This window comes from Anolis sagrei, chromosome Y (assembly GCF_037176765.1).
Source record: "Anolis sagrei isolate rAnoSag1 chromosome Y, rAnoSag1.mat, whole genome shotgun sequence".
Lineage (NCBI taxonomy): Eukaryota > Metazoa > Chordata > Lepidosauria > Squamata > Dactyloidae > Anolis > Anolis sagrei.
In genome coordinates, this window is record NC_090035.1 from 37,305,691 (window position 1) to 37,329,129 (window position 23,439).

The 23,439-nt window shown below is 42.8% G+C and overlaps 1 protein-coding gene and 1 pseudogene across 6 annotated transcripts in view; both read right to left on the reverse strand.

The window, feature by feature from the left end:
* The window catches only part of LOC137095171 (ubiquitin-conjugating enzyme E2 L3), a 290,392-nt gene that overhangs the window by 60,201 nt on the left and 206,752 nt on the right, over positions 1-23,439 (reverse strand). Inside the window, exon 1 of one of the 6 annotated variants that reach the window (XM_067461528.1) lies at positions 6,687-6,738. The exons of the other annotated variants lie outside the window; for them this stretch is intronic. The gene's annotated coding sequence lies outside the window, so the exon portion shown is untranslated. Of the gene's footprint in view, positions 1-6,686; positions 6,739-23,439 lie in introns of those variants that run through there. 6 annotated transcript variants of the gene reach the window in all.
* On the reverse strand, positions 13,645-15,259 carry LOC137095257 (uncharacterized; annotated as a pseudogene).

The window sequence follows — 23,439 nt, forward strand, 5'->3', positions numbered from 1 at the left end:
TTGTTTAAAAATAGTTCCTTATATCTTCTGGTTAACCTCTGGAATTATGCGTTTAATTGGGCATATCATCCCCTATCAGCAAACAACCTTTTTGGGTTTTCTTCTTCTTTGAAACGTACTTTGTTGCCACCTCCTGTACAATGTTGCAAACTTCTGTCCACTGTTCTTCTGGGACTTTATTAAATCTAGTCTTGTAAATCTGTTCTTTACATCCACTGCATATTCACTAACTATGTGTTAGTGTCTGTGTGTTTTCCCTGATCTCTTTAGTCTGACTTTATCTTTTGCAATAAGAAGTTTATGATCTGAACTACAGTCAGCTCCAGGTCTTGTTTTCACCGACTGGAAGGATGTCCGCCACCTTCAGCTGCAGAAGATGTAGTTAATCTGATTTTGGTGTTGACCATCTGGTGAAGTCCATGTATAAAACTGTCTTTTAGGTTGCTGGATGAGAATGTTTGTTATGAACAGCGAGTTTTTCTGGCAAAATTATATCAGCCAGTTCATTTTGTTGTCCCAAGCTATGCTTGCCTGTGATCCCAGTTGTCATTTAACTATCACCTCAGCATTCCAGTCTCCTGTGATGAAAATAATGTATCTTTTTGGTGTGTTATCGAGTTTTATTTATTTATTTATTTATTTAAAGCATTTATATTTATCACCCCGAAGAGAACTCAGGGTGGAGAACAACATATAAATGGCAAACATTCAATGCCAAAACATACTACACTATACACATATAAAAACATTAAAATGACTGATCTTGACGTTAAAATCCTCTGTTTAAAACTGTCTCAAATAACCATATCAAATTTGGTTGGCATACTAAAAGTTCCTAATGTTGACTAATTATACAGTCCCAAATGCTTGGTCCCACAGACAAGTTTTATCATCCTTTTAAAGGACAGGAGGGAGGGGGCTGAGTAAGTGCTGCAGATCCTTATAGAAATGATCTAATTCTGCTTCTTAAGCAGCTGTGGTTGGGCATATATTTGAATCACTGTGATGTTAAATGGTTTACCTTGAACTCGAATTGAGAACTTTCTATCATTTTTTCAACTGTATACAAGCACTGCTTTAGTGACTTTATTATTAACTAGCTTGGGGACCTGGCGGTGCCCAGGTTAATTAGAGATAGGCATTGTTTTTCTGTGCTATAGTTTGGTCTGGATCCAATATCAGGTGGGTTTAGCGAGTGTGGCTGAACTACAACTCCCATATGCAAGTCTTATCATCCATGGTCAATTGTCCTCCAAACTGTAACAAAATGTAGGGTGGGTCATGCCAAGTTTGTTGGTCCTGATCTGTTATTGGTGTCAGTGGCAGTGGTCTCAGGAAGTGAGTGGATTGTAAGTCCCTTAATCCATGGTGCATCATCCCACACACCACACTAGGAACTAGTTCGATCTTGATCAGTCATTGCTGTGGGTCATTGTTATCTCAAGAACTGAGTAAAGATACTGCAATTCCTATCACCCATGGTCCAAAATCTTCCAAACTCCACCAGGATGTAGAGTTGGTTATGGCACCTCTGTTTGCCAAGTTTGATCTTGATCTGTCATTGATGAGGGTCACAGTGGTCAGGGGAGGGAGTGGAGGTACTTCAAATCCCATCACCCATGGCAAATCCTCTTTCAAGCAACAACAGGTTGTTGGCTCTGTGTGCCAACTTTGGTCTTAATCAGTCATTGGTAGATGGTTGCAGTGATCTGAGGAAGTGAGTGAAAGCACTGCAAGTCCCATCACCCATTGTTCATCATTGCCAAAACTGCACCAGGATGTGGAGTGGGTCATGGGGGATCTGTGTGCCAAGTTTGATCTTTTTTAAAAATAATCTTTTATTCAGGGATAAAATAGGGTTACAATGTGGAGATAGTTTCTTAAATTATTTAAAATAAACAGTGAATAATAATAATATGTCTCCACCAGTGAGTTGTGAGGAGAGAAATGTATGTTCATCTTCAATTTCCTCTGACGCAGTCCATCCAGATTGTCTTCGTATTCTATCGATTTCCCTCGGTCTCTTCTCCTCTTGGCTTCATTGTAAGTAATTTAAATTTTCAACAAATTTTTAAATTGCCGTCCAATCAGTCTTTCTTGTCATGGGTTTTGGGTTTTTCTTAAGTGCATTTGTTAAACTATCCATATTAATCATGTTGAGGATTTTTATTTTTATTATCCAATAATCTAAAGTAGGGATCTCTTTGCTCTTCCATTTTTTGGCATATATAATTCTAGCTGCAGTGGTCATATGAAAGAATAATACTTCCTTATTCTTCTCCATGTCAAAATCTGTTATACCTAACAGAATTCTGGGTTTAGTTCTATTGTTAATTCCAGAATTCTTTGTATCGTTTATGTATCTCTAACCAGAATTTTGGCCTTCTTACATAATCATGAAAGGTGGAAAATCCTTTATTTTTACATTTCCAGCATCTATTTGCAAAGTTCGATCTTGATCTGTCACTGATGAGGGTCACAGTGGGCTCATGAAGTGTGTGAAGTCCCATCTTCCATGGTGAATCCTCTTTCAAACCACAACAGAATGTAGAGTGGGTCATGGGGGCTCTGTGTGCCTAGTTTGGTCTTCATCAGTCATTGGTGAGGAATTGATTGAAAGTACTGCAAGTCCCATTATCCATTATCCATCCTCAACCAAACTGCACCAGAATGCAGAGTGTGTCATGGGGCACTGTATGCCAAAAGTAGTCCTGATCCACCATTTTTGTGGGTTGTAGTGGTCTCAGGAAGTGAGTGAAGGAACTGCATCTCCCATCATTCATTTTCCATCCTTCTCCTAACTGCATCACGATGTAAAGTGAGTCATTTGGGTGGCGGGGCGGTCTGTGAACCATGTTTGGCCCAGGTCTTTGATTTGTGTGGGCCACAGTGTTCTGTGAGCAGTGAAACGGATGAAGATATGGCACAACTCATCATCCATGGTCCATCCTCTTTCAAACTGCAACAGGATATGGACTTTGTGTGACAAGTTTCTTTATGATCAATCATGGGTGTTGGTCACACTGGTTTTACCAAGTAAGTGAAGGAACTACAAGTGTATAAAGTTTGGTCCTTATTTGTTATTGGTGTGGGTCACAGTGGTCTCAGGAAGTGACTCCTGTAATCCATGGTCTACACTCCTCCAAACTGGACCAGGAAGTAGAGTGGGTTATTGGAGTTCTGTGTGCTAAGTTTGTTCTTTATCGATCATTGAATGGGGTTCACAGCAATCTCAGGATGTGAGTGAGGGAACTTCAAGTCCCATCCATGGTCTATCCTCCTTCAAACTGCACCAGGATATACAGTGGGTCATGGGGTCTCTGTGTGTCATGTTTGGTCATTATGGATCATTGGATGAGTTTGCAGTGCTCTCAGGGAGTGAAGGTATTGCAAGTCCCATCATACATGATCGGTCCTCCTTCAAATTGCACTGGGATGTAGAATGGGTCATGGGGGCTCTGTGTGTCAAGTTTGGTCTTTATCGGTAATTGGATGAGTGTTGCAGTGCTCTCAAGAAGTGAGTGAAGGTACTGGCAGTCCCATCATCCATGGTCTGTCCTCCCTCAATGCACACCAGGATGTAGAGTGGTTCATGGGAGCTCTCTGTGCCAAGTTTGGTCTTGGTCAGTCATTGGTGGGGGGCACAGTGTTTTGCGGGTGCCCAAGTGTTTTAAAGGACTACAAATCCCACCATCCATAGTCCATCCTTCTGCAAACAGCACCACGATGTAGAGTGGGTCAAGCGGGCTCTGTGTACCAAGTTTGGTCTTGATCGGTTCTTGCACCAGGATGCACCAGGGTCATGGTGGCTCTGTGTGCCAACTTTGGTGTTGATAGGTCATTGGATGGAAGTCAAAGTGGTCTCAAGAAATGAGTGAAGGTACTGCAAGTCCCATCATCCATGGTCAATCCTCCTCAAACATCACAAGGATGTGGGTTATGGGGGTTCTGGTGCCAAGTTCGATCATGATATGTCATTTTGAGGGGAACTGTGGTCTCATCAACTGTGTGAAGATACAGCAAGCTCCATCATCCGTGCTGAATCTTTCTGCAAACTACAACCAGATGTAGATTGCATCATGGGGGCTCTGTGTGCCAAGTTTGGTCTTGATCAGTCATTGGATGAGGGTTGCAGCGGTCTCGGGAGGTGAGTAGAGTGTAGAGTGGGTCATGATGGTTCTGTGTGCCAAGTTCGGTGTTGATCAGCCTTTGTTTGAGGGTCACAGTCATCTCAAGATATGGAGTGAAGGTACTTCAAGTCACATTGTCCATAATCCATCCTTTTCCAAACTGCAGAAGGATATGGAGTGGGTCATGGGGGCTCTGTATGTCTTTATCGGTTTTTGTTGGGGGCCATAATGGTCTGTGGGAACCGAAGGGTTTGAAAGTACTACAAAATCAATAATATATTTTCAGTCTCCCCCAAACCTTGCCAGGACGTTAAGAGGGTCATGGGTCTTATGTCTGCTGACTTTTGTCCAGGTCCGTCACCTGTTCTGTTTGCAGTGGTCTGTGATAGTGGGAGCCCATCAGAAAACTGCTACATACATGACTTCCGGTGAACATGGCGATGGGGAAGCCTCGTTAAGAGTGAGCTCCTGATGAGGATCTGTGTTGTGGCGGTCAGGTTGAGCTGTTAAAGCTCCCCCCTTTGCCAGATCGAGTGCAAAGATGTCGCGAATCTCATAGTGGGCTCGAAGACCCCAAAGACCTCTCCCCCTTCAAGGAGGAGAGTTCGAGAGGGTCCGAGCAACACAAGGGAAAGGTGAGCCGCTCCACAAGGATCGCGCCGCAAGGCACATCTAACCGTCGCCAACCTATTCTCAGCAAAAGAAGAGAGAAAGAAAGAAAACCCTAACAAGGGAAAAGAGACAAGAAGGTAACGGGATCTTTTCCCAAATATTAAAGAAAGAAGAAATCAAGCCAGAGAAAGTTTGAGAAGGAGAGAATAATCTAACTCTATAAAGAAAGGGACCCGGGAATAAGATAAGAGGAGGCTTCCTCAATATTATTTTTCACGGTAAATTAAAATTTAATGGAATAAATAAATAAATAGGCAAACAAATAAACAAATTGGCAAATAAACCAAAATATTAGAGTACTACTAATCTATAATTGATGAGATAAGGCACGTTCATTTAGACAGAATTGGCTACTATTAAATATAAAGTGGTTAGAATTTGATTTGTCTCCCCTCCCTTCCTCGCTTGGAAGAATAGACAGAAAGAAAACTCCAACCTTGACGCCTTTGATGTTTTGAATATCTCCTGCCTTCTTCATAAACAACTGAGCACGCGGATAGAAAAGGAAGTGATGATAACGGAAGGAGCTGGTTGCAGGAAGGGACGGAGTGGCAAGGGCGGAAGGAGAAATAAAGAAAGGGCAGAAGTGAGAGGGAGGAAGGAGGAAGAAGACCATTTTGGAAACCATAGAGAAAGAAAGTTATAGAGCAGCAAGAGCCAATTAAATTAAATTAAATTATTATTATTATTATTATTATTATTATTATTATTATTGTTATTAACTTTATTTGTACCCCGCTAGCATCTCCCGCAGGACTCGATGCGGCTTACAAAGGCCAAGGCCTCAAAACACAACATAACAATACACAACCTAAGCAAATTAAAGACAGTTAAAGCAGTATTAAACAACAAGCAATAAAACAATACACCAAGATGCAATAAAACTGGGCCGGGCCAGAGTAATGGGTACAGATTAAAAGTGCTGACGTGACAAGTGGTATGTAAGGATTATGGGGTAAGTGCAGTGTGCAGCAATCTTAATTCTAATAAAGTGCTTCTGGGACTTGTTGTTGGAGGGTTCCTACTCTGGAAAGGCACATCGGAACAGCCAAGTCTTCAGGTTCTTTCTAAAGACTGCCAATGTAGGGGCCTGTCTAAGATCTTTGGGGAGGGTGTTCCAGAGTCGGGGGGCCACCACAGAAAAAGCCCTGTCTCATGTCCCCACCAGCCACGCCTTCGACGCAGGCAGAATCGCGAGCAGGGCCTCTCCGGGTGAATGAAGTGAGCGCGTGGGTTCATACACGGAGATGCAGTCACGCAGGTAGGATGGTCCCAAACCATTTAGGGCTTTGTAGGTAAGCACCTGCACCTTAAATTGGGCTCGGAAAATAAACGGAAGCCAGTGGAGTTCCTTGAGCAGAAGGGTTGACCTCTTCTCTCTGTAAGGAGCACCAGTTAACATCCTGGTTGAAATTTCCAAGCCGTTTTCAAGGGCAGCCCCACACAGAGTGCATTACAGTACTCCAATCTAAATAAATTAAAGTAATTGATGCACAATACCAGGATGAGAGGCAGAAGGTAAAGGTGAAATATCTAGGACGAGAAGCAGACAGAAATGAGGACGAGAAGAAGATGATCGGACAGAGGAGGAAACGAGGAAGAGAAGCAGACGAAATAAACCAGCACAGATGAGGACGAGAACCAGACAAGGTAAAGACTATACAGACGCGGATGAGAAGCAGGTGAATTAAATATAAAATACGAGGATGAGAAGCAGATGACCCAAGAGGAAGAAGAAGGGTGGAAAATAAATTTAATTAAACCACTGCCTGCTAGAAGTCATTATAAATCATAGAAATTACTGCAGAAAATGGAGACTGAACGAAAATTTAATTAAAACAGAGGACAAAGAATACTATAAGAAAGTAATTCATGAATACTTACAAATAAACAGACCTGAAGGTGTAGAACCACAAGTGATATGGGATGCACTTAAAGTAGTTATAAGAGGCCACTTAATACAACAAGGAGCGAGGGAAAATAAAGGAATAAGAAAATCAAAGATAATGGTTAAAATATCATCCAAAGAATTGGCATTAAAAAAGAGACCTGAAAATAAGAAATTGGAAAGAGAGTTAATGACATTAAAACAAGAGAAGGTGCGGTTGGAACTTGAATTCCAAGTAAGACAACTAAAATTCTTAAAACAACAGATCTTTGAAAACGCTAATAAATCAGGAAAATGGCTATCAAATCAAGTAAGGAAAAAGAGACAGATAAACCACATAACAAAAATAATTATTAAGGACAAAGAATTAATGATGGATAAAGAAATAATAGAGGAATTTAGAAAGTTCTATAGTCAATTATATACAAAGGACCAGATAATGAAAGAAGAAATTACAAAATATATTAGATGAAACTACATAAGATTTCGGACGAGGACAGAGAAATGTTGAATAGAGAGATAATGGAGGAGGAGATAGAAAAGGCAATTAACAAAATGGATGCAGATAAAGCTCCGGGACCAGATGGGTTCACGGCCGGGTTTTATAAATCATTTAAGCAAACCTTAACACTGACACTAAAAATGATTCTAAATGAGGCAATGAAATATCAGAAAATACCAGACTCCTGGAATGAAGCGGAAATTACAGTAATACATAAGGAAGGAACACTGGACACAGATATCAGAAATTACAGGCTGATTTCCTTGTTAAATACACATTATAAAATATTTGCAAACATCATGGCCACAAGATTAAAAACATTTCTAAATGATTGGATTGGAGAGGAACAAACGGGGTTCCTCCCAAATAGACATATGAAAGAAAATATTCGCATGGTATTGGATCTTTTAGAATACTATGAGGTTAATCATCAAAAAGAATTTGATGGTGGCCAGTATATACCAGCAGCAACAAAGGTCTTCCAAGCAAAGGTAACAGCCCAATTATTATACGCAATTCCGGTATGGATCACAGGCTTCACATCTAAAGTAGAACAAGTTCAATCAGGGTTTCTTAGAAAACTGTTTGCTGTCCCCAGTTGTGTTCCATCTGCTGTTTTAAGACTGGAATCAGGAACAGCCTCACTTGTATCACTGGCTTGGAGAAGGGCCCTAGGATACTGGATGGAGAGGGTGCACAAAGGGTCTGAAGTGGGATATACATATCTGATTCAAAAAGACTTCTTTAAATCCCACCGAATCAAAGCGCTAAATCAGAAACTCGGGCAGATGGGCCTCTCAGAGAATATATTGAGCAGTTTTGAGCATAAAAAGTTAATGCAGATCTTAGCGGATCAGTGACATAGACAAACAGGTCTCAATGACTCTGGCGTGCTCCACATGCTCTCCATTGAGTTTAGGCCTAACATTTAATTATTTGGGAGGTGCCAAATACTTAGAAAATTTAAACATCCCAAAATTTCACCTTGCTTTCAGTTGGGCCAGATTCAATGCCTTCAAATCAGCCATACTAGAGGGTAGATACAAAGGGACTGATTACGAACACAGAGTTTGCCCATGCGGGGAGAATAAAATTGAAACTGTAACACATGTACTTTTTATTTGCACAATTTACAAGGATGATAGACTAAGGTTAATATCCCCTCTACTCACCAAGTGGCCAGGAAGATTCCTTAGTTGGTACTGCACTTATTTACTGTCTGATCTTGATAAAAGGGTAACGGAACAGGTGGCCAAATTTCTGTTTGCAGTGGCAAAAAGCCGCAAGTGTTTCATGAATAACCTGTAAAGGCTGAGTGTAACAAAGAGTACTCAGGAGACTTATTATTAACTTGCAATCAGTTCCTGTTTTAGATTATATAGACAGCCATTCATCCGATAGCGAATGGTGATACTTGTTTTTATTAATTATAAGCCAAATGTGTTGTTATTAATTGTTTATTGTTGTATTCCATCATTCTACTTTCACTTGACTTAGCCGATGGTTTGTTGACCTAAATAAAGGCTACTGAAAAAGAATTTGCCATTTTATCAATTGATGCTGAAAAAGCTTTTGACAATTTGAATTTGGGATTTTTTAAAGACACTAATACAAGAATTGGATATGGGAGAAAAATTTAATAATGCAGGTAATGCAATTTATAATTGACAAAAAGCCAAAGTTAAAATAAATGGACAAATGACACAAGAATTTGATATCTCAAAAGGCACGAGACATGGGTGTCCCTTATCCCCATTGATATTTATAATGGCGGTGGAGATTCTAATGAAAAAAAAATCAGAGAAGATGAAAATGTCAAAGGAGCAAAAATTGGTAAATTTGAATATAAAATCCGAGCATTTGCAGATGATCTACTAGGAATAATTGAGGACCCAAGTAAAAACTTATAAAATTGGTTTACTAAAATAGAAGAGTTTTGAAAAGTGGCCGGATTTAAGATGAATATGAAGAAAACTAAGTTACTACTTGAAAACGTAGAAAAGGAAAAACAAGAGAGGATTCAAAAGTCGAATGTGTTAAAAAAAATAAAATATTTAGGAGTCTGGCTTTCAGCGAGGAATGGTCAACTTCTAAAAAACATTATAAATTATAAAATGATATGGAAGAAAATCCAAAAAGATCTCAAAAATGGAACTATTTAAATTTATCTTTACTCGGTCGAATTTCTTTAATTAAAATGAATGTCCTACCAAAGCTTATATTTTTATTTCAAAACATACCGGTAATAAGAAATCAAACCTTGTTTAAAAAATGGAAGAAAGATCTATTAAAGTTTGTATGGAAAGGGAAAAGATCAAGGATAAATTATACGAATTTAACTGATAAAAAAACAAGAGGTGGTCTTGGTTTTCCAGACTTGAAAACTTACCAGGAGGCATGTGCCTTATTATGGGTAAGAGACTGGATGTCATTAACTAAAGAGAAATGTTTAAATTTAGAAGGTCATGATTTGAGAGTAGGCTGGCATGCCTACGTTTGGTACGACGGAGAAACTAAAGAGAAAAACTTTGGAAATCACTTCGTCTGAGCTGCGCTACTAAGGATCTGGATGAGGTATAAATTTTTTATATATATAAAACTATGCCATTGTGGGTCTGTGCAATGGAGGCCCACCAAAGGAGACTTAGGTTGGAGAGTATGGCCAAGATATAAGGATATTCTAATTAAAGGGAAAATAAAGATTAAAACTTTTGAACAACTGAAGAAGAGTTATGAAAATATAACATGACTACACAATATTCAAATCAAGGAATATTTTAAACAAGTTAAAAAGTTGGATTTGACTGGGAGGAAAATATATGGGACAAAAAATTAAAAATGGAAAAGAAAATAGTAACAACAATTTATAATAGATTGTTATTATGGTTAACGGAAAAGGAACAGGTCAAAACATGTATGATTAAATGGGCGGAAAATTTAAGAAACCCTATTCAATTTAGAGAATGAAAACAAATGTGGAACAAAAAGTTGAAATATACTTATGCAATGGATTTAAAGGGAAATTGGATTAAAATGTTCCACAGATGGTATATTACTCCAAAAAAAAAAAAGCCATATGTATAAGAATACATCAGATAAATGTTGGAAGTCTAGTGATCAAATAGGCACATTCTACCATATGTGGTGGACATGTAAAGAAACATCTAAAAACTGGTCATTAATACATGAGGAAACACAAAAAAAATTTGAAGAGGAAGTTTAAGAAGAAACCAGAATATTATTTATTAGGCTTCACAGACCTGGAGTTACAACTTGAAGAAAATGAAGATAAATTGTTAACATACATTACAACAGCAGCTAGAATTAGCTTTGCAAGACATTGGAAAAAAGAACAGATCCCCACTATTGATGAATGGATAGATAAAGTTAAAGAAATAAGAGACATGGATGAACTGACTTTTTTGATGAGGAAAAAATACCGGGAAATTGGTAAAAAGGACAGATTGGACCCTTTTTTTATGACTACGAAAAAATAGGACAGCAGAGACTAAGAATACATAAATTTGATGAAGAATGACTTAATAAAGATCCTGAGGCTGGAGTTGAAGTCATTTTAGTATAGATTTTCTTTTTTTGTATTTTTTGTATGCTTTGTATTCCCCCCCCACTTTCCCCCTCTCTTCCCCCTCCCCCCTCCTTTGTCTTTATTGCTTTTTTCTATGGTGATCGGGTTTCCTACATTTCTATCCTCTTTTGGAATGTTCTCCCTCTTTCCTTGTGTTGGTGTCTAAAATGTTTAATAAAAATCTATTCAAAAAAAGAAAAAGAAAACTGCGACATACACCACCGCATACAAACATTCACTTTTATTATATACAAGCTTGGGGACCTGGCGGTGCCCGGGTTATTTGAGAAATGATTTGTGTGCCAAGGTTGATCTATTTCTGTTATTTATGTGGCTTGAAGTGCTCTCAGGAAGTTAGTGAAGGTACGGCGAATCCCATCATCCATGGTGCAACCAGGATGTAGTGTGGGTCACGGGGGCACTGTGTGCCAAGTTTGAACAGTCATTGGATGAGGGTCGCAGAGGTCTCAGGAAGTGAGTGAAGGCCCTTTAAGTCCCATCATCCATTGTCCGTCCTCCTTGAAACTGCACCAGAATGGGTGATGGGAGCTCTGTATGCCAAGTTCGGTCTTGATTTGTCATTGGTGGGAGTCACAGTGGTCGCAGGAAGTGAGTAAAAGAATGACCAGTCCCATAATCCATGTTCCATCTCCTCCAAACTGCACCAGAATGTAGAGTAGGTCACGGAGGTTCTGTGTGCAAACTTTAGTTTTGATAAGTTATTGGATGAGCATCACAATGGTCACAGAAAGAGAGTGAAGGTACTGCAAATCCCATCATCCATAGTCAGTCCTCCCCAAAACCACACCAGAATGTTGAGTTGGCCATGGGGGCTCTTTGTGCCAAGCTTGGTCTTTATTTGTAAATGGATGAGTGTCGCTGTGGTTTCAGGAGGTGAGCAAAGGTACTGCAAATCCAATCATCCATGGTCTGTCCTAGATCAAGCTGTTCCAGTAAGCAGTGTGGAAATGGGTGCCCTGTGTGCCAAGTTGGTCTTGATTAGTCATTGCAGGAGGATTGCAGTCGTCTCAGCAAGAGTGAGGTACTTCAAGTCCCATCATCCATGGTCTCAAAATTGCACCAGCATGTAGAATGGGTCATGTTGGCCCTGTGTGCCAACTCTGGTTTTCACTAGTCATTGAATGAGGGTTGCAGTGGTCTCCAGGAGTGGAGGTACTTCAAGGCCCATCATCATCCATGGTCTGTCCTCCTCCAAACTCCAGTAGGCTGTAGAGTGGGTGCCAGGTTTGGTCTTTATCGGTCTTTCTTAGGGGCTGCAGTGGTCTGTGGGAACTGAAGGGTACGAAACGACTACAAATTCCATCATCAATTATCCGTCCTCCCCTCCCCAACCTCACCAGATTTCAAGGGGGCCATGACACATTGACTTAAGATGTTTTCATTTACAGTAATCTGTAACAATCAAGTTCCTTACATTCTACTAACTTCATAATTCTTGTGTGTGCCAAGTTTGGTCTTCATCAGTCATTGATGAGGGTCACAGTGGTCTCTGGAAGTGAGTGGAGGTACTTCAAGTCCTATCATCCATGGTCCACCCTCCTCCAAATTGCAGTAGGATGTAGAATGGGTCATGTGGGCTCTGTGTGCCAAGTTTGGTCTTTATCGGTCTTTCTTGGGGACCACAGTGGTCTGTGGGAACCAAAAGGTTTGAAAGTACTACAAATCCCATCATACTTTGTCTGTCCTCCCCCAAACCTCATCAGGACATAAAGGAGGTCATGGGGAGTTTTGTGTGCCAAGTGTTGTCCAGATAAGTCACCCATGCAGGTCATAGTGGCCTGTGCAAGTGGCAGCCAATCAGAAAGCTGCCACATACACCGCCCTACACATACAAACATACTCTTTTATTTATATACTAGCTCGGGTCCTGGCGGTGCCCAGGTTATTAGAGAAAGTGGGTAATGGGGGTTCTTTATGCCAAGTTTGGTCTTGATCAGTCATTGGATGAGGGTCGCAGTGGTTTCAATAACTGAGTTACAGTAATGGAAGTCTCATCATCAATAGTCCATCCTTCTTCAAAGTACAGCATGATGTAGAGTGGGTCATGGGGGCTCTGTTTGCCAAGTTTGGTCTTGATCAGTCACTGACTAAGGGTTGCAGTGGTTTCTGTAAATGAGTGAAGGTACTGCAAGTTCCATCATCCGTGGTCCATCTTCCTTCAAACTGCAGCAGGATGTGGAGTGGGCCATGGGGGCTCTGTGTGCCAAGTTTGGTCTTGATCAGTCATTGGATGCAAGTCCCTTCATTAATGGCCCACCCTCCTCCAAACTGCCCTCCTCCAAACTGCCGTGGGATATAGAGTGGGTCATGAGTTCTCTGTGTACCAAGTTTGGGCCTGGTCTGTGATTTTGGCCTGATCTGTGGAAAGTGAATTGGGTGAAGGTACTGCAAATCCCATCATTTGTGGCCCATACTGCCCGAAATCGCACCAGGTTGTAAAGTGGGCCATTGGGCCTGTGTGCCAAGTTTGGTCCTGATCCATCAGAGGAGTGGGCCACAGTGCTCTAGGGAAGGGAGCTCAAGTACTGCAAGTCCCATCATCCATGATCTATCCTACCTCAAATTGCACCAGGATGTTGAGTGGGCCTTGGTGGGTTTGTGTGCCAAGTTTGGTCTTCTTCTTCTTATTTTTAGATAAATATTTATTTCTAATTTTAGTTCATAAAAGCATTTTGGAATTTCAACGTGTTCATTTAAATACAATCCAAATAAATAGTCTCATACAAAGTTATGATACTTTTAAATAAAGAGTGACCTTATCTATGGCTTTTAACTAAGGATTTGTTAAAAATCAAAAGGGAGTTTCCATCTTTCAAAATCACGACAAATCCAGTTTTAGAAAGGTTTCCATCTTCCATTATAATGAATTTTGCTTTGATCCATGATTAGCCATTTGAATGAAAAAAATTTCAATACAAATACATGCTCTTAAACATACTTTGTAGTCCCCAATGGAGTCCATACAAGAGGGTGATTTGAATCGTGCTGCATAAGAGAGAGGTATAGGGTTCAGGCAGCTATCAAGTCACTTATTTTGTTACCAGATCACTGTCCGATTCGTGGAGCTATAGCAGCTGCTGATGAAGTATCTCCTACACCATCCTTTTGTGGTAATAAGGCATTTGACATTGTGAAAATATAATGGGTTTATCTCTGGAAAAAAAATCTGCATATTTGCAAACAAATACTTCACAGTCACTGTCATTCCGTTGCTGCGGAATTTCATTTGGTTTCATACTATAAAGTGTCCATGATGAAGGATTAATCTCTAGGTTTCTCTTGACTTTGCTTTCATCCTGCAGATCCTGCAGCAGTTTCATATAGATGTTCTGGCCACTTTGTCCCATTGAGTCAAAATATTTGATGGTCTCCCTCCTCATGTCTATGATCACTAATGCCCAATGTACCCTTATGTGAATTGGCACCAAGATCAAATCATGTTGGAATAAATCCCCTTCTTTGGTCCATCATCGTACTGCATTACAGCCCGCAGAACTTAACTTAGGGTAGAACAAAGTGCTGAAAGCATAAAGAAGTGGAAATCCTTGCCTCTTATTTCTTTCCACTAAAAGGTTCATACAGAAGTTAATGACTATATCATTGAGGCATTGTTGGTTTCTTAGAGTCTGAAAATCTCCTCGCATAATATTCAGCTTGAAGGCACTTGTCAAAACTTGATCTTCTTGGTTGTAACTTAGAACATTTGCTATCTCTCGCTCCATAGGCTCTGTCAGGTCTGGAAAGTACTCTGTAGTCTTGTCCAAGCTTAGATATTTATGTTCTTTCATTTTAACTAAACAGCGCCTTCTGTCAGAAGAACCTTCTTGTCCCAGGTTTAACTTCAGTGATACTTCTTCTGATAATTCGTTTGCCAAGGGGTGCATTATACACTCTTTTTTTCCGGACCACTATTTTGTCTGGTTCTGAAGATCTTTCTGTTGTTAAGTGTAAGTGCTTGGCAAGGCTGGGGCTGGAATTATTTTTAGAGCATTTTTCTTTTTCTTGCTCCAGCAGTTTTTTGTATTTCTCTCGCTCTTCATTCTGAACTCCCTTAAATAGATTTCTTTAGATTAGGTTTCCTTAGGTATCATCCAGTATCTAGAGCAGAACCTTCTACCTTATGCCAGTGAGTAGCAAGTCCCCATGGTAGCAATTCTTCTTGAAATGAACTATGTCTTTTCTTACTATTTTTCCCAGCACTACAGTCATACCTTAGACAGGGCATAACTCTGTGGTAGTCAGATAATACTTCTACATCTGGATGCATACTGGTACCACAACCAGTTTTCTTATCCAACATTTGCTTCTCAGTCATAGGTTCCATTTGCTTGTCAGAAAAGGTACCATTTGAAACATTTGAAAAAAAACCCCTCATCTTTGGCTTCTGCATGCTGTTCTTCTGTCTGACGATATATGGATGCCAACTGGGATGGGAGTGTAATTAAATTCCCCTTGCCAACATATCAAAAATACCAAGTTTTTTGCCTTTTTATTTGCTCCTGTTCAAAGTCTTCTGGATTAGACTGAATGCGTCTCTTCCTCGGCCAAGCAGGCAGCGCCTCCCGGTGGCAAGTGGGCACTAGAAAGAACCACCAGTGCAGAGCCTCGAGCAGCCATTGCTGCATAGGCCTCAGCTGCAGTGACTGAAGTTTGGTCTTCTTCTGTCATTGTTGGGGGCCACAAGGTGTTTTGGACTTCAACTCCCACCATTGCAGATAGCCTCAAACCCTTACATTTCACCTCTCTTCCACCTCAGAAAGTTGGAATGTTGTGGCTGGCTAATCAGAGACCATATGCAAATTATTCCACAGTGGCATACAATCAGAAAACTGTTACAGCGTCAGGCCCATTTCCCCCCCTCTCTGCTACCTCAGAATGTTGGAATGGTTCAGGTTGGGCAATCAGAGACAATATGCAAATTGTACCACAGTGGCACCCAATCGGAATGTTGCCACATACACCTCCCTCCCTCCACATACAAACATTCACTTTTATTATAGACTAGCATGAGAAAGTGGGTAATGGAGGTTCTCTATGCCAAGTTTGGTCTTGATCAGTCATTGGATGGGAGTCACAATGGTTTCATTAACTGAGTTATGGTACTGCAAGTTTCATCATCAATGGCCCATCCTCCTCCAAACTGCAGCATGATGAAGAGTGGGTCATGGGGGCTGTATGTGCCAAGTTTGGTCTTGATCAGTCATTGGGTGAGGGTCAGAGTGATTTCAGAAAGTGAGTGAAGGTACTGCAAATCCCACCATCCATGGTTCATCCACCTTAGAATGGCATCAGGATGTAGAGTGGGTCATGAGTGCTCTCTGTGCCACGTTTGGGCCGGGTCTGTGATTTGTAGGGGCTACAATGTTCTGCGGGTAGTTGATTGCGTGAAGGTACTGCAAATCCCATCATTAGTGGCCCATCCTGCACGAAACCGCACCAGGTTGTAAAGTAGGCCATTGGGCGTCTGTGTGCCAAGAATGTTGATACTGCCCAATCTGAGACCATATGTAAATTGTTCCACAGTGGCAACCAATCAGAAAGCTGCCACATACTCAGGACCCTTTCCTTTTGCTTCTGATACCTCAGAATGTTGGAATGTTGAGGCTGGCCAATAAGAGGCAATATGCAAGTTGTACCACCGCAACAGCCAATCGGAATGCTGCCACATACACCTCCCTCCCTCCCTCTACATACAAACATTCACTTTTATTATACACTAGCAAGGGAACCCGGCGCTGCCCAGGTTATTTGAGAAAGTGGGTAATGGGGGTTCTGTATGCCAAGTTTTGTCTTTGTTGGTCATCGGATGAGGGTCGCGATGGTTTCAGTAACTGAGTTATAGTACTCCTAGTCCCATCTGCCATGGTCCACCCTCCAAATTGCAGCATGATATAGCGTGGGTCATGGGGGCTCTGTGTGCCAAGTTTGGTCTTGATTGGTCATTGGATGAGGGTTGCAGCAATTTCAGTAAGTAAGTGAAGGTACTGCCAGTCCCATCATCCATGGTCCCCCCTCCTCCAAACTGCAGCAGGATGTAGAGTGGGACATGGGGGTTCTGTGTGCCAAGTTTTGTCTTAGTCATTAATTGAATGGGAGTCACAGTGGTTTCAGAAGGTGAATGAAGGTACTGCAAAGCCCACCATCCATGGTCCATTCCCCCTTAGAATGGCATCAGGATGTAGAGTGGGTCATGAGTATTCTCTGTGCCATGTTTCGGCCAGATATGTGATTTGTAGGGGCTATAATGTTCTGTGGGTAGTTAATCTGGCTAATACTGAAAATCCAGCTAGTACTGAAAAAATACAATCTGGCCAATACCTAAAATCCCATCATCTATTGTCCATCCCCCTTAGAACTGCAGCAGGATGTAGAGTTAGCCATGGGGCCCCCGTGTGCCAAGTTTGGTCTTGATCAGTTATTGGATGAGGGCCACAGTGGTTTCAGTAAGTGAGTGAAGGTACTGAAAATCTCATCATCCATGGTCCATCCCCCTTAGAACTGCATCAGGATGTAGAGTGGGTCATGAGTACTCTGTGTGCCAAGTTTGGGCCGGGTCTGTGATTTGTAGAGGCTACAGTGTTCTGTGGTAAGTAAGTCACAACAAGGTACTGCAAATCCCATCATTCGTGGCCCATCCTGCCCTGAACTGAACCAGGTTGTACAGTGGGCTATTGGGCCTCTGTGTGCCAAGTTTGGTCCTGATTCGTCATTGGTGTGAGCCACAGTGCTCTAAGGTAGTGAGTTAAAATACTGCAAGTTCATTCATCCATGGTCCATCCTCCCTCAAATTGCACTAGGATGTAGAGTGCGTCTTTGGGGGGGGGGGGGGGGGTGGTCTGTGTGGCAGATTTGGTATTGTTCTCTCACTGCTGGGGGCCACAAAGTGTTTTGGACTTCAACTCCAACCATTCCTGATAGCCTCATGCACCTTTCTTTTTCCCTCTTTGCTACCTCAGAATGTTGGAATATTGAGGCTGGCCAATCAGAGACCATATGCAAATTACTCTACAGTAGCAACCAATCAGAAAGCTGTTACAGCCTCAGGCCCCTTTCCTTTTCCTTCTGCTACCTCAGAATGTTGGAATGTTGAGGCTGGCCAATCAGATACTATATGCAAATTGTACCACAGTTGCAGCCAATCAGAATGTTACCACATAGACCTTCCTCCACATACAAACATTCAGTTTTATTATATAACTAGCTTGGGGACCTGGCGCTGCCCAGCTTATTAGAGAAAGGAATTGTATATCAAGGTTGGTCTTTATCAGTTATTTATATGGCTCGCAGTGGTCTCAGGAAGTTAGTGAAGGTACTGTGAATCCCATCATCTGTGGTCCATCCTCCTCCAAACTGCACCAGGATGGAGAGTGGGTCATGGGGGCTCTGTGTGCTAACTTTGGTCTTGATCAGTCATTGCAGTCTCAGAAAGTGAGTTAAAGTACTGCAAGTCCCATCATCCATAGTCTCCCTCAAATATCACCAGAATGTTGAGTTGGCCATTGGTCTTTATTGGTATTTGGATAAATGTCACTGTGGTTTCAGTAAGTGAGTGAAGGTACTGCAAGTCCCATCATCCATTGTCCATCCTCCTCCAAACACCACCAGGATGTAGAGTGGCTCATGGGGGCTCTGTGTGCCAAGTTTGGTCTTCATTGGTCATTAGGTGAGGGTTGCAGCAGTCTTGGGAAGTGAGTGAAGGTACTTGAAGTCCAATCATCCATAGTCTGTTCTCCCCCAAACCTCACCAGAATGTTGAGTTGGCCATGGGGGCTCTGTTTGCCAAGTTTGGTCTTCATCAGTCATTGGATGAGGCTCTCAGTGGTTTCACTAAGTAAGTGAAGGTACTGCAAGTCCCATCGTCCATGGTGCATCATCCTCCAAACCGCTCCAGGATGTGGAGTGCATCATGGAGACCTCTGTCCGCCGCATACAAACTTTGACTTTTATTATATATATAGATATAGATAGCTTGGGGATCCGGCGCTTCCTGGAGTATTTGAGAAAGGAATTGTGTATCAAGGTTGGTTTTTATCAGTTATTTATATGGCTTGCAGTGGTCTCAGGAAGTTGGTGAAGGTACTGCGAGTTCATCATCAGTGGTCCATCCTCCTCCAAACAGCACCAGAATGGAGAGTGGGTCATGGGGACACTGTGTGTCAAGTTTGGTCTGCCTCAGTCATTGGATGAGGGTCGGAAAGTGAGTTAAGGTACTGCATTATCCATAGTCTGTTTAAGGTCTGATTATCCATAGTCTGTTCTCCCCCAAACCTCACCAGAATGGTGAGTTGGCCATAGGGGCTCTCTTTGTCAAGTGTGGTCTTCATTGGTATTTGGATGATTTAAGGAAGTGAATGAAGGTACTGCAAAGGACACCATGGCGATGCTTGTCTTCCCTCAGAACAGTTAGTGCTTCATTCTTCTCGTGCAATGGGGAGAAGGGCTTTTGCGCATGCTCTGTAAGGCATTTTTGGTGAGTTTTAAGTTATCTCCCCTTCATTTTTTACAGTTTGTTTTGTTTGAAAGACACAGATCAGATTAGAATGTATTTTGCTGCCAAATTTGGTGTTATTTTGTCCAGTGGTTTTTGAGTTCTGTTAATCTAACAAACAAACATTAAATGTTTATTTATATAAGATATAGATATAGATAGACTAGCTTCAGGACCTGGTAGTGCCTGGGTTATTTGAAGCAGGCATTGTGTGCCAAGGTTGGTCTTTATTAGTTACTTGCACTGCTCTCAGGAAGTGAGTGAAGATACTGAGTCACATAATCCATGCTCTATCCTCCTCCAAACAGCCCCAGGTTGTAGAGTGAATCATGGGGGCACTGTGTGCCAAGTTTGGTCTTGATCTGCAACTGGATGAGGGTCACAGCGATCTCGGGAAGTGAGTGGAGGTACTTCAACTCCCATCATCTGTTGTCTAACCTCCTCCAAACAGCACTAGGATGTAGAGTGAATCATGGGGGCACTGTGTGCCAAATTTGGTCTTGATCTGTCATTGGATGAGGGTTGCAGCGGTCTCGGGAAGTGAGTGGAGGTACTTCAAGTCCCATCATGTGTTGTCTGTCCTCCTCCAAAAAGCACCAGGATGTAGAGTGAGTCATGGGGGCTCTATGCCAAGTTTGGTCTTGATCAGTCATTGGATGTTGGTCACAGCAATCTCGGGAAGTGAGTGAAGGTACTGTAAGTGCCCTCATCAATGGTCTGTCCTCCTTCAAATGGCACCAGGATGTAGAGTGGGTCATGGGGGCTCTGTGTGCCAAGTTTGGTCTTCATCAGTCATTGGATGAGAGTCACAGCGGTCTCAGAAAGTGAGTGATGGTCCTGCAATTCCCATCATCCAAAGTCCGTCCTCCCCCAATGTGCATCAGAATGTTAAGTTGGTCATGGGAGCTCTCTGTGCCAAGTTTGGTCTTTATTGGTAATTGGATGAATGTAACTGTGGTCTCATGAAGTGAGTGAAGGTACTGTAAGTCTCATCATCCATGGCTCATTCTCCTTCAAACAGCACCATGATATTAAGTGGCTCATGGGGGCTCTGTATGCCAAGTTTGGTCTTTATTGGTCATTGGAGGAGGGTTGCAGTGAGTAAAGGTACTGCAAGTAACATCATCCATGGTCTGTCTTACTTCAAACTGCACCAGGATGTAGAGTAGGTCATGGGGGCTCTGTGTGCCAAGTTTAGTCTTTATCGGTAATTGGATGAGATTTGCAGTGATATCGGGAAGTGAGTGAAGGTACTACAAGTACCATCATCCATTGTCTGTCTTCCTTCAAACTGCACCAGGATGTAGAGTAGGTCATGGGGGCTCTGCATGTCAAGTTTGGTGCAGGTCTGTCATTTGTGGGGGCCGCAGTGTTCAGTGAAAAGTGAATCGAGTGAAGGTACTGCAAATCCCATCATCCCTAGTCCATTCTCCCCTAAATTGCTTCATGTTGTAAAGTTGGCCATGTGGCCCCTGTGTGCCACGTTTGGTCTTGATCAGTCATTAGTGTGGGTCACAGTGTTCTCAGGAAATGAGTGAAGGTACTGCAAATCCCATCATCCATGGCCCACTCTCCTCCAAACTGCAGGAGGAAGTAAAGTGGGTCATGGAGGCTCTGTAAGCCAGGTTTGGTCTTTATCAGTCATTCAGGATTTGATCCTGGATAACGGAGGCAGATTTCGCATACATCACCGAAACATGGCTGGACAAACTGGGGGGGGGGGGGGGGGATCTCACCCAGCTATGTCCACCGGATTTTGGGGTGCATCAGCAGGCTAGGTCCAGGGGCGGAGAGGAGGGGTTGCGGTAATCTTTCGGCAGTCCATCACCCTAATCAGATGCAATGTCCTGCAATCATTGAGATTTGTGTGTGTCTACCTGAAGGTAGGAGCTTGAGACAGCCTAGGGATCCTGCTGGTGTACTATCCACCCCACAACGCAGCAGTTTCCATGTCTGAGCTAGCCAAAGTGGTCTCAAATTTGGCCTTGGGCTCCCAAAAACGTATAGTTTTGGGAGATTTTAACATCCATGCCGAGATCACGTTGACAGGTGCAGCTCAGGATGTCATGACAACCATGGGGCTGACTCAAGTAATATCTGGTCAGTCAGATTGGAAGAGCAAAATATGCTTCCATTGTCATGGTCTGACCACCATCTCATCTGTTTAAGATTTGCTGTGTCCTCTAACCTCCGCAGGGGTGGTGGACCCATTAAGATGGATCCACCAGGAGACTTAGGGAACCCCATGGACTCCTGAGATCTCTTGGGGATCTTTCTGTCCGGGAGACTGACGATCCTGTTGACGCCCTGGTTGATCACTACAAAAAGCAAGTTGGTTGATCACTATAAAAGCGAGTTGGCCAGGGTGATTGACACCCCCAAACGTCCCCTCTCGTTGCGTAGAATTACATCGACTCCTTGGTTCATCGAAAAACTGGCTATGATGAAGCGCTGGTGAAGGGGTCTAGAGTGCATCTGGAGGAAATCTCGTGACGTGTCTAACCAAGCACGGGCTAAAGTCGCTATTAGGGCTTACTCAGCTGCTTTGTGAGCAGCCGAGAAAGCATTCTCGACTGCCCGCACTGTGAGAGTCGTTCAGCAGTGAAACTCTCTTCCCCGGAGTGTGGTGGAGGCTCCTTCTTTGGAAGCTTTTAAACAGAGGCTGGATGGCCATCTGTCAGGGGTGATTTGAATGCAATATTCCTGCTTCTTGGCAGGGGGTTGGACTGGATGGCCCATGAGGTCTCTTCCAACTCTTCGATTCTATGATTCTATGATCTGCAGCAAACAGGCCATTGGAGTTGTTCCAAGTTGTTGGGGAGCTCCTTCGGCCTCCTGAGGTTGGGGGGCTCCTTGACGACTTGGCAACTCGGTGCAGCAATTTTGCACGGCACTTTGCAAACAAAGTTGCTCAAATATGTCTTGAGCTGGACTCCAGTTTAAACGCAGTGTCATAAAAGGTAACTGAGGCACCTGACTGTTTGATCTTATGGGATTGTTTCTATCTTGTTCTTGATGACACGGAAGGGATCCTTGGGACTGTGAGAGCAACTACTTGCGTTCTGAATCCTTGCCCATCCTGGCTAGTTAAGCTGGCCAGAGAGGGGTTGTTGGAATGGTTTGTTGCAATAATAAATGCTTCACTGTGCCAGGGGAAATTCCCGTCCTGCCTCAAGCAGGCAGTGGTAAAACCTCTATTAAAGAAGACCTCCCTTGACCCAACTATATGCAGCAATTACAGACCAATTTCCAACCTCCCTTTTCTGGGCAAGATTCTGGAGCGGGTAGTTGCTTCCAAAATTCAGGGATTCATCGATGAAGCCAATGTTCTGCATCGCTCACAGTCTGGCATTAGGCCTGGGCACAGTACCGAGATAGCTTTGGTCACCTTGGTGGATGACCTCCACAGGGAACTTGACAGGGGGAGTGTGACCCTGCTTGTTCTTTTGGATATCTCAGCCGCTTTTGATACCATCAACCGTGGTATCCTTCTGGGAAGACTCTGGGATGGGACTCAGGGGTATGGTTTTACTGTGGCTCTGGTCCTTCCTGGATTGTTCCCAGTTGGTAAACCTGGGGGACTCCTGCTCAGACCCCTAGCCATTGACCTGTGGGGTCCCACAAGGATCCATTCTTTTCCCCATGCTATTCAACATCTACATGAAACCACTGGAAGAGGTCACCCAGAGTTTTGGAGTATGGTACCACCTCCATGCAGAGGTGGTACCAGAATTCAAGGAAGCCCCTCGAATACTGTACGAGTGCCTAGCTGCTGTGATGACCTGAATGAGGATGAACAAGCTGAAGATTAATCCTGACAAGACAGAGGTCCTCCAGGTCAGTCGTATGTGCTGCAGGGGTATTGGGTGGCAACCTGTGCTCGATGGGGTTGCACTCCCCCTGAAGTCACAGGTGTGCAATTTGGGGGTCCTCCTGGACTCCGTGCTGGTGCTGTCGGCAGTTGCTGGGAGGGGCTTTGCACAGTTAAAACTTGTGTGCCAACTGCGACCATACCTTGTGAAGTCGGACTTGACGACGGTGGTCCATGCCTTAGTTACCTCTAGACTGGATTACTGCAATGCGCTCTATGTGGGGCTTCCCTTGAAGATGGCCTGGGATGTACAACTTGTCCAACGCTCGGTGGCCAGATTA